Here is a 12,644-nt window from a genome sequence, read left to right on the forward strand (position 1 = left end):
GATCATATATATGAATTTAGGAAACATTTTCTCTAAATATGATTATATTGCTGTGTTGATTAATTACAATTCAATCTCAGCATGATTGAAGAATAGTATTTGGAGAAATGCAGGCTCAGCAACATATCTGTAAGGATTCTCTAGAATTTGCCCTGAAAGGATTTGAGCCTTTGCAAGAGTTCAAATCGAATACTGCTGAAGGTACCATCCACTCCTACCTCCTCTTCCCCCTGGCCCAAAAAAGTTACCTCAGGACAGGGCAGGATATGGTGGCAGTGAGTGATCCTGTGGCCCCCAGCAGAGTATCTTGTCCCACAAGGGATGGGACTATGGTTTGCTCGGAAGGCCTGCTCCCTAGCAGAAATGGTGTGAATAGTGTCTCTCAGCTGAAAGCCACTATATCCTAAGTCCCCTCAGTCTAGCATAAATACTATAGGATTGCACTGTAAGATAGCAGGTGGTATCTCCTCTGCTCCCTCTTTTTTGTGATCGATTTGTCCTTCTTGTGTTTTGAGGCATAAAGAGCTTTGTGTTATAAAATGACCTTCAAAAAGGATTGTAACTGGAAAGTGGTCCCTCTCTCTCTCTCTCTCTCTGTCTGATGACATAATTCCCAAAGCTTTGTTTATCCTTAAAGAAATCAGTTTTGTAGAACCTTCAGATTTCAGACCTTTCAACAACAAGCATTTTCTTACCCCTTTCAGGTCTGTTTCCAGTTACAAAATGCAAGCTTAATTTAGAAATTGATCAATATTTACAGCAAATGTGTATATGTATGTGTGTATATGTATAGAAACAGAAATAATGTATATAGTTTTGTTGTTGTTATGTGCCTCCAAGTCGATTACGACTTATGGTGACCCTATGAATCAGCAGCGTCCAGTAGCATATGTTATAAACCACCCTGTTCAGATCTTGTAAGTTCAAGTCTGTGGTTTCCTTTATGCAATCAGTCCAACTCTTGTTTGGCCTTCCTCTTTTTCTACTTCCTTCTGTTTTTCCCAGCATGATTGTATTTTCTAGTGAATCATGTCTTCTCATGATGTGTCCAAAGTACAACCTCAGTTTCAGCATTTTGGCTTCTAGTGATAGTTCTTAATTTGTTCTAACACCCAATTATTTGTCTTTTTTGCAGTCCATGGTATACACAAAGCTCTCCTCCAACACCACATTTCAAATGAGTTTATTTTTCTCTTATTCACTTTTTTCACTGTCCAACTTTCACATCTATACATAGAGATTGGGAATACCATGGTCTGAATAATCCTGACTGTAGTGTTCAGTGGCACATCTTTGCATTTGAGAACCTTTTCTAGTTCTCTCAAAGCTGCCCTCTCCAGTCCTAGCCTTCTGATTTCTTGACTATTGTCTCCATTTTGCTTAATGACTGTGCCAAGATATTGATAATCCTTGACAAGGTCAATGTCCTCATTGTCATCTTTAAAGTTACATAACTCTTCTGTTGTCATTACTCCATCATCTTGGTCCAATCCCACATTCCATTTGATATGTTCTGCATATAGATTAAACAAACAGGGTGATAAAATACATCCTCACACCCTTTCTGATTGGGAACCAATCAATTTCTGCATATTCTGTTTTACAGTAGCCTCCTGTCCAAAGTATAGGTTGCGCATCAGGACAATCAGATGCTGTGGCACACCCCCCCATTTTCTTTTAAAAAGTCACATAGTTTTTCAAGATCTAGACAATCAAAGGCTTTGCTGCAATCCATAAAGCACAGGGTGATTTCTTCTGAAATTCCTTGGACCGTTCCATTATCCAGTGTATGTTTGCGATACCATCTCTGGTACCTCTTCCCCTTCTAAATCCAGCTTGGACATCTGACATTTCTCACTCCATATACAATAAGAGCCTTTGTTGTAGAATCTTGAGCATTACTTTACTTGCATGGGATATTAAGGCAACAGTTCTATAATTACTGCATTCCTTGGGATCTCCTTTCTTTGGAATTGGGATGTGTATTGAACACTTCCAGTCTGTGGGCCATTGTTTAGTTTTCATATTTGCTGACCAATTTTTGACAGATTCAGTCTCAGTAACCTGTAGCAACTCTATTGGTATGTCATCTGTTCCTGGTGATTTGTTACTTTAAGAGTATTTTAAGAGCAGCTTTCACCTCATATTCTAACATTTCTCTTGCTTCATTATACAGTTCCTCCATGAATGAATCTATCATCCTTGCATCTCTTTTATAGAGTTCTTCAGTGTATTGCTTCCATCTTCTTCAGTCAGTCAGTGTGGTCCCCTGTTGATTATTCAACATCCCTACTCTTGGTTTAAATTTCTCTTTAATTTCTCTAATCTTTTGGAATAGGGCTCTTGTTCTACCTTTGTTATTATCCTCTTCTATTTCTATACAATAACTATTGTAATAGTTCTCTTTGTCCCTACATACTAGTTGCTGTATTGCATTTAGGATTCTGACCATGTTTCTATCTCCTTTTGCTTTTGCATTCCTTCTATCTTTAACCATTTTAAGGTTTTTGTCAGTCATCCATTGAGGTCTTTCTGACTTCACTCCATAGTTCTTCTGGTTCTTTATCAACTAAGTTTAAAGCCTCAAATCTGTTCCTTATTTAGTCTTTATATTCTTCTGGGATGTTATTTAAATTGTATTTTGGCATTATGATTGCTTTGTTGTTCTTCTTTACCTTTACTTTGATTTCCGATATTACCAGTTCATGATCTGTGCCGCAGTCTTCTCCTGGTCTTGTTTTCGCTGAAAGTATGGAACTTCTCCATTTTCTGCTACCAATTATATAATCAGTTTGATTCCCTCATTGACCATTTGGTGATGTCCACGTGTACAGAAGATGTACATCCTGCTTTATCAGGCCAAAGCCTCTCAGAGTGGCTAACACATAATTAAAAACAGTAATATGGTAATATCTTAGTTAACAAAGTAGATGCATTCCTGGACATTACTTCTTTAACAAAAACTTTGGTATGGCAGGTAGGAATAACATGGAAAGAATAGGGATAGGTTGCTACACCCTTTCATAGATAGTGGGGGCAGCTTCAACAGGGGCTCTAAAAGGTGCCTAGCCAACACCCACCAACTCCCCCTTCCTCTAGTCCCCTCTTTCTACTCCCCTGATACTTCCCTTCGCAGCCCTGGGAGAAAGCAAGAGATCTAATGCAAAGCAAAGACACGGGCTAGTCAGTTTCATGTTAAAGCAAAGGCACGGGTTTGAAACTTTATCCATAACAAACAAAGCTGGCCATTTTAACCTTTTAAAAAGCCTTAGTTAAAAGGAGCTTCCTTCCTGCAGGATTATAAACTGAGGTATTGTTGTACTTAAAACTGACAATTTAACAGCAGCAATATGAGCCTGATTTTATGGGCAAATACTTGGTATAAGTAAAAAGTGTAATTTAATGCGTCTGTCAGTCATCAATTAGATATATTGAGATTTTAATCCACAATGATTTTTTATATATATTTAGTTATCTTTTTATTAATTCAGTAACCACCATGATATTTAAAAATGATTTTAAGCTAGTATTGAGTTTTGTGGCTGTGGCTTCTTAAACTAAGACTAGAAATACTATTCATACTGAAAATAAAATGAGAAATACTGTTAAATGCTAAATCTTGTAATAAAAAATCTTTGGAAAGTAGAGTACAATCAAATTGGTAAATAATCTTTCTACTTTAATACAATCAAACACTGAAAATCTTATTAGAGTGCCCCCCTCCAATTGTTTGGTTATTTCCTGAATCAGGACTGTTTGTTTGTTTATACTTTCTGACATAATAAAGCTGAGATGCACTTCATTATCTGAATCCCTTATAAAACAAGTCATTATATCGTTGAGCCATGATCTATATCTACAATTTTGTAAGGATGTGTGGATAAAATACATAATTAGTGCACAGTGTTGAAGCTATTTTGGGAATATTGGCTGAATTCATTAGATGTGAAAAATGTTGTAAAGATTTTCTAAAGTGATGTGCAATGCATGAATTTGCATTTTATCACCCACTCAAATATATTTATTGGATATAAGTTATGACTGAAAGATATAGTTTATTTATTTTTTTTATTTATTAAATTTGTTAGTCGCCCATCTGGTAGGGATTATCCTGCCACTCTAGGTGACGTACAATAAAATACAAATACAATCCATAAAAACATAAGCAAAAGGCTAAAACTACCCCTAGAACTGCAGACTAATGACCTAAGAGACCTAATGAGAGCTGGACAGCTGCCACATTATATCTTCCAAAATGCAGTGCCCGAAACTCACCTCCCATCTGAAAGAACCATTGCAGCTGAGTGACTATATCCAGGGGGAGTGGGAGCTGACTGGCAGCTGCAGTACTACTGGGGGACCCAGATGGCAACAGTGCTGTACAGGGGTGTCATGGCAGGGACACAGGCAGGGTAGGTATAAGCCAGCTATTCATGCCTAGGGAAAGGGGGTGAGTGACTGGTAGCTGCAGTTCAGCTAGGAGGCCAAGTAGTAGTGGTTGAATGGCGGGGGTGGGGGCAGCAGCAGACGGTCCATTGATGACACTATACTAGGGGCTTGTTTAGCATAGGTCTGGCACTAGAGATGTGCTAGAATTCCACCCAATTCAGATTTGGTACCAAATTTTCCATTAATTCACTTTTTCTCAATTGTTGAGCATCAGATTTTAATGTAGCGAATTTCCGTGGCTATTTTTGAAAATGGACTTAAAAAAAAAACAACCCACCTCCATAACATTGATTGTAATAATGATAATATACTGATATTTTTTCCAAGTTGAAAAAAATGGATTGGTAAAAGCAGTGACTAGCGGATACAGAACAAACTCAAATCAATGCCAGCCTGTTAGGTCAACAGAATGGTTTCAAATTGGCACCAGCCAATGGATCTCATCACTGTCTGGCACCAGTCCTGCAAATAACCAAAGTCACATTATTCAGCTTCAAATATACTACAATATTCCCAAAAGAGTGTTTTTCCATTCTTTGTTTATATACTAATATGTATGCCACTTTGCAAACAAAATTCACTCCCCTCCTTCTGTTGACTCTTCCTGAGTTGAAAGAAATAAAAAGTCAAGCCCCTGCCCAATATGACCTTGCACTGTAAAATTCAACACAAGGGGAGGCAACAGAGGGAGGGAAAGAATATGGGTTGCATCCAACTAAATCATTTCACACACAGAACTTCCAAAAGCACAACAAGACTTCCCCTTCCTCTCCACCCCCATGTGCCACCTGCACCACCCCCAAATCTGCTCTGGAGGCTTGGGGAAAACCCAGAGCAGATTTTCGTGGTGTTGTGGAGAGGGAGGGAAAGTTCTATGCTGTTTGCAGAAGTCATTCTGTGTGTGCAATGATTTTGTTGGATACAACCCATTGTGTTTCTTTCTATAGGAAAGGTAGCTTTGAAGGAGAGATTAATGGAAGAGAAAGGCAGCAGTGTATAGGTTCTGGGTAAAGTTTCAGTAATAAAAGGAGCAGTAAAGAAGAAAGTTTGGAGTCATTTAAGAGAGCAGAAGAACTTCATATGGTTGAGAATTCCTCCTTTCCTTTCCTTTCTATGTTCAGTCCATCATGCTGTCATGACATTTCTGCTGTACAATCTATTTTTCCCTTTGGGGAAACAACTCCAATTCAAACTCTAGTTGACTCTCCCCTTTACAACCACAATTGTGTCCTCTCTGGCCTTCTATTGTCTCGCCTTAGCTCCTGGCATCAATCTACAATTCCTTTGCCAGAATTATTCATTTAAATGTTTAGACAGTATTTTCCTTCTTAAGTCTCTACATTGCCCTCGTGTCCACTCCCAAATCCAGGATGAACTCATCCTAACTTCCATATTATTGTTCCCCTTATCCGTCTGCTGTTATATATCCACTGTCCATAACTTTGTTTCTACAGCTCCACCATTCTTTATAAAGGCAGAGCTTTGTACCTAATTGATAGATGGTGCAACTGTCAATGGATATATAGAATATGCAAGTCTTGGAGGAAAGATGAAAATATTAGTCTTGGACATTATAGATTGTATCCAACCAAATCATTGAACACATGGAATGATTTTTGCAAGTGCAACCAAACTTCCCCTACCTCTCCTCGCTTGTCTCCTGCACTCTTCCCAGATCTGCTCCAGAGGGTTGGGGGAATCACCAGAACAGATTGGGGTGAGCACATGGAGAAGGAGAGGGAGGAGAATTCTGTTGCTGTTATTATTTATTTATTTAAATAAATGTGCTTGTGGAAGTTGTTCTACACACACAATGATTTAAATGGAGATTACAACCCTATAAAATTGTGATGAAACATTCTTTCTACCCCTACTTATGACATATGTGACATCTTCCTGTCCCTCTAATTGATGTTCCTACTTTAGCTCTCTGGGCGTAAGCAGTAGCTGTTGCCTAATTTTCAGAAACACTTTTCCATTTTACTTTCATCACAGCTCACAGCTCTTCTATCTAAAAATAAGTTTGATTTTAGATTAAAATTAGACCGTACACCATTTTAATGGGAATTAGCACATTTCCTTAATTTACTGCTCAAAATAAGCAATGCACAAATGTCCATTTCTAAAAATAGTCTTAATTAATTCTCATTATAACAAGGAAGAAGGATGACAGGTATTACCTGGGTTTTAAAGGGGAGAGGAGTACCTAGGAAAGTCTGTGTGATTTATTGTCTCTGTACCTTACATTGTTTCATGTTGAATTAATATTTTTTAGACAATGGATTCATTTGGAAATGAGTAGGTAGGGTTTCACTTGCACAAAGCACATTTGTTTCCTATTGTGTAGGTGGTCAAACAATGTATACTTGGCGTGAGAAATACACATCTGCTGTGTTCTAGGTATGAGAAAGTTTGTCTCTATTTCTGATGCTTTGTTACAGTGATGGAGATGTTGTGGCCATCAAGGTGTTGTTGGACTCCAACTTCCACCATCCCTCACCATAGGCTTGAGTTGGTGTTGATGGGAGTTGGAGCCCAACAGCATCTAGAGAACCACAGGTTGTCCACCCTTGCTTTATTTGATCAGAGGGGTGCAAATTAGGCAACAAACAACTGTGAACCATTTTTGTTGGTAATAGTTTATAAACTTCTGTTAATTGTTGCGGTCTTAAAAAGGTCTTTTCTGTGTCCAGATGTCTGTGTTTTTTCTTTTTCTGTTCTTTTTTTCTTTCTAAAATTGGCAGCATTGTACCTAATTTTGTGGGTCCCATTCTTTAGGACCAACAAAACGAAGGGTATTATATACTTCCCATCTCAACTTAACAATTTACAAAAAAAGAAAGTAAAAGAAGAAAAACAGTTCTTAAGAAAGTTGGCTTTCCCCTTTGTATATCTGGATTATTCTTCTACAACAATTTCCCCAACAGAGCCTGAGTGAATTATTTGTTTGTTTGTTTTATTAGATATATATCCTGCCTTTCCTCCCAGTAGGAGCAACATTTGTCTCTAGATTCCAGATACTTCAAGCTCCCTGGGATCAGCTGTACTACAGGGTTCCCCATGGAGGACTCCCTAGCACAGTCAGTCTCTGCAGAAAGTGGAGCTTGAAGTCAGTGCCAATCAGCCCTGCTTGACTAGTATAGGATTTTCCATTCTAGTGCAGCTTGCTGCACTACCAAGGAAAAATGGATCACTTGAAATTGGATGATTGACACATGGGCACACTTTGCCCACCTGTCAAAATGGCCTGCAGAGGGTGGGGGAAGCCAGGATTCAGCCCACTGGCTGGATTCAGTCGCCTACCCCTACTTTAGAAGAACTACCAGCATAAGGAATTATTCTTGCATAGAGAGGTCCAAAAAGAGAGCGAGCGAGCGAGAGAGCTGAATTATCTTTCTAAAAAACATACATCTTTGTGTTGACCACTGTCCCTGCCTTAAATAATTAAAACATATAGGGAAATGACACTGAATATGTTCCTTCCAACAAATTTGCTGGAGTAGTAAAAATGTACCCATTTTTTTTTAAAAAAAGCATTTCCTATATCTACCTTTTCCCCCATGGTTTTTAGAAAAGCATTTTTGTTACTCCATTCTTCAAGACACACTGTTCTGGTTGGACAAGTAGTGAAAACTGAAATACCTGTCTACTATGACAGCGGGAGAGATCTTATGGAACAATATAGTTTTTCATTATTTTTGCTGTCTTGAAGCATGTCTCTCCCTAAGACAAATTTCTGGATCCCATATGTGATTAGTCCCACTATAAAGACCAATTTGTCTGGCTCCCCTTGCCTTTATCTCCTTCATCTGCTTTGTCATGGAGAGGTCAAGTCCACAAAATAATTGAGGGAACCATGATACAACTTCCATAGTAACATAATCTAGAGTACTTCCCTGATGGTGACTGTTTGCTCCTCGTATTGGAATACAAACCTGACTGAAAGTAGCAGCTGTTTCTGTAACACACACTCAGTGGTTAGAGTGCTCTGAAGAAGAGGCCGTTTAACACATTGCACATGCTTGGGGCCATTTTGCACATTGCACAGCAACAAACCTGGGTTGAATGTACATAGAGTGTACACTCAACAAAGGAACTTCACTCAATCAAGGCTCTGATTATTGTATTCTGCAAGTGTTTCACCTGTCTGTTGCATTCACAACTTGCATTATTTAGGTATACACCTTTACTAGTAACGTGTGGAGAGGTTCCCATTCTTCCTTCTCTTGTGGCTTGACACTGCAGCTCATTCTCCTTATTATATGTGGCTGAATGCAAGTGCCATCTGAAGGAAGTGGTGGTGTCAGGATAAACTGGATGCAGTGTCAAAAGCTACAGACTGTGGGGTTTGAGGAGGGGAAGTTTAACTCTTTCCCTCCCTGCCACAATCTCAGTAAAAATAGTTTCTTGAAAGCTGCTATTAGCATTTCTAGTGAAGCTGCCATTGGCAATAGCAGCTTCAGCAAGGCTACTTTTGTTGAGATCATGTCATGGAGAGAAAGGGTGAAATGCCAATATAGCAACTTTGGAGAGATGATTTTTGTAGAGATTGTAACAGAGAGAAAGAGTTGTTTCCTCATCCCATGGTCCTGACTCTGCTCAGCATTCACTTTTGCCTCCTATTTACATTTCAAAAATATGCAAGTTAATTGCAGTCATGCAGTTTAATGTCTTGTTATGTCACATTTGTTCTGTTAAAAAAAATGTCTTTCAGCCAAAACAGGCTGAAAGGTAGCTCACAAAGTGTACAAATACAGATTTCAAGCTAAATCAATAATTTGCTCATTGTTTTCTAATATTTAATGTTGCAATTAATGCACATGTGAAAGAGATGCAGCAAAATTAACACTGCAAATCTTTAAAATCCAAAGCTTTCCACATTAGAATTTGAGACCATCATAAGCAGAATGTAGCTATTAAATGGAAGCACTAGCCCTTTTAACTTTCTGTAAACATTTCTTAAGCTTGGTTGTAGGAAAGGTTTTCCCTTCTGTTTCCCTGTACCCATCTTGCCTATGCACAGATTGGAAGCATGTACATCCCAAAAGTTAACTAGTTATATGATCAACTTTGTGGTGGTTCTAAACCACAGGTCTGCTGTTCAGCATTTTCAAAGAGGCCATTGACATACTGTGTATATATATATTATAGTTATTTTAAATGGTTATATAATAATTAAGGATGACAAATTCACCTACTGTTAATTGGAACACATATTGTCATATTCTATTGTTCCATGTGTGTATAGATCAGTCTAACTATGAACACTTTCCTCACTAATGTTTTATTTCATTATTTGATTCATTGAATACAAAATGTATTTTCAAGTTTCACAAAACATACATCAGTATAATTATTATTTTGCTAATGTTACTTTTAAAATCATTATTATCTAGAAATTTACAAATTAGTGTAATGATTGAATATGCTGTTAATATTTCACCTGCCTGTTATGTCTGTTTTCTTATATTGTCTTCCATTCATTTTGAAAGCTTAAATAAAGTAGCAACATATGGTTTTTTAAAAAAAAAATCTAATCTGTATTATTAAAAAAAGGTTTAAACGCCTTTATCTGATGACCATGTGCTTTTAAACACTCCAATAATTTTGGTAGAGATATTTGTATACAAATTTATTTGCCTACTTATTTGATACATTTATATCCTAGCTATTCCATTTTTGGACACAAGTAGAGATTATGTTGTGTTCCCTACAATCTTCCATCAAGGCACCATACAGACCCAAACCTTCTTAGTTTCAAACTATGCTATGGGACTATGCTCTGGGACCAAGATAGCTATCTATTCATGAATTGCCAGAGTGGTACAGGAGCCACATTTTCTGGTCCGGAGCAGGCTGCTCTGGTAGTGTTTAACATGGATCATACAAATGATTTCATTACTTACCATGCCAGAATTGCTGTGCCTTAGGGAATGGACTTGACCAACTCATTTGGTTTCCCCACATATCCTATTTTAGTTATTACTAGAGCAGCATAGGATCAAATCTCAACCAAGTGGCTTCCATGCTTTGTGGGCCAGCACCAGGCATGAGTGGGCCCTTGGGCACCAGCCTGTCCTGGGCCAGCGGTGCTGTAGCCCAACTCCCCCTACTGACAGAGGTGACACAGGGCTAATAAGCCTGCCCATGTGCCTCACCTACCTCTTCTGTGAGTGTGTATGGTGTGCACATGTAGCGCACACCCCTGCCATCCACCAAGATGGTGGGGAGGCGCCAAACCCTTAGGGAAGCCCCTCCACCATCTTGAGTGATGGTAGGCATGTGCACAAACTGTACACTGTATGCACACTAATGGGAGAGGTAGGTGGGGCACATGGGCACATATTGAAGTCCGTGCTGCCTGTATGGGGGGATGCCTAGGAGCTTCCACTCCATAATCTGTGACAGCATAAAATTACAGGACCCAATGGAGGCACTGCAAGGGCCCGTCTGGGCCTCAGGAGCCCTCAGCCACGGCCCAACCTGACTGCCCTCTGGTGTCCGGCCTGCATGCTTTTCAGGAAACTTATGAATCAGGATTAAAAAGAAAGAATCAGATTCTAATGTGGAAAGAATCAGATGCTAATCTGGAAAGAGAATAGTCACCCAACATACAGTGCCTTAAAAAAATAATCAGCCCCTGACCAATGCTCTCATATTACTGAATTACAAATGGTACACTGTAATTTTGTTCTGTATGGTATTTTATTTTGAAACACTGAACCTCAAAATCAATTATTGTAAGGTGATACTGGTTTTATTTTGGGAAATGTTTGTAAGAAACATAAAAAACTGAAACATGTTGCTTGCATAAGTATTCAATCCTCACACATTAATATTTGGTAGAACCACCTTTTGCTGCAATAACAGCTTTAACTCTTTTGTGGTAGGTATGTACCAGATTTGCACACAGTGTCGGAGGGATTTTGGCGCATTCTTCTTGGCAGATTCACTGCAGTCATTCAGGTTGGTTGGATGTCACTTGTGGACTGCAATTTTCAAAGAACGCCACAGATTCTCAATGGGATTGAGATCAGGACTTTGACTGGGCCACTGTAGAACATTCATCTTTTTGTTTTTGAGCCACTCCAATGTTGCCTTGGCCTTGGACTTGGGATCATTGTTCTGCTGAAAAGTGAATTTCCTCTCAAGCTTCAGTTTTTTAGTGGACTGAAGCAGGTTCTCTTGCAGTATTTCCCTGTATTTTACTCCATCCATTCTTCCTTCAATTTTAACAAGATGCACAGTCCCTGCTGATAAGAAATATCCACACAGCAAGATGCTGCCACCACCATACTTCACTGTAGGGATGGTGTGTCTTGAGGAATGGGCAGTGCTAGGTTTGTGCCACACATAGCACTTTGCGTTTTGGCCAAAAAGCTCTATCTTGGTCTCATCTGACCACAAAACCTTTTCCCACATCACAGCTGGGACACTCTCATGCTTTCTGGCAAACTTCAAATGTGCTTTCAGGTCGAACTTTTTGAGTAACGGCTTCTTTCTTGCCACCCTCCCATACAGGCCAGTGTTATGCAGAGCTCTTGATATGATTGACTCGTGCACCATTACTCCACTCCCAGCCACTGAACTCTGTATCTCCTTCAAAGTGATCGTTGGCCTCTCTGTGGCTTCTCTTACAAGTATCCTTCTTGTTCAAGTGCTGAGTTTTGAGGGACGGCCTTTTCTTAGCAGTGCCTGGGTGGTTGATGCAGCTCCAACTTCCTGATTATTGATCCAACTGTGCTCACTGGGATATCCAAACACTTGGATATTATTTTGTACCCTTTTCCTAATCTATGCATTTGTATTACATTATCTCTCAATTCTGTAGAATGCTCTTTGGTCTTCATTTTCCTTCAGATCCACAGCCTGATCAATGATCCTTCAACAGTGGGGGTTTTATCCTGATAGTGTGACAGCAACTTGAATGGTTCACAGGTGGAGGCCAATGGTAAGGTAACTGTGTCCTCGATAAGGCAATTTCTTTCATCGGTGTAAACTGGGAGCTTCCACAGCACAGGGGTTGAATACTTACACAAGCAACATGTTTCAGTTTTTTATGTTTCTTACATTTCCCAACATAAAACCAATGTCACCTCACAATAATTGATTCTGAGTTTCAGTGTTTCAAAATAAAATATCATACAGAAAGAAATTACAGTATACCATTTGTAATTCAGTAATATGACAGCACT

General features: G+C 39.0%; 1 protein-coding gene across 13 annotated transcripts in view; it reads left to right on the forward strand.

Annotated features, from left to right (window-relative positions):
* Positions 1–12,644, forward strand: part of LOC133380132 (teneurin-2) — a 995,941-nt gene that overhangs the window by 534,234 nt on the left and 449,063 nt on the right. The gene's annotated exons all lie outside the window — the stretch shown is intronic.

The sequence above is a fragment of the Rhineura floridana genome, chromosome 3 (genome assembly GCF_030035675.1).
Source record: "Rhineura floridana isolate rRhiFlo1 chromosome 3, rRhiFlo1.hap2, whole genome shotgun sequence".
In the NCBI taxonomy this organism is placed as follows: domain Eukaryota; kingdom Metazoa; phylum Chordata; class Lepidosauria; order Squamata; family Rhineuridae; genus Rhineura; species Rhineura floridana.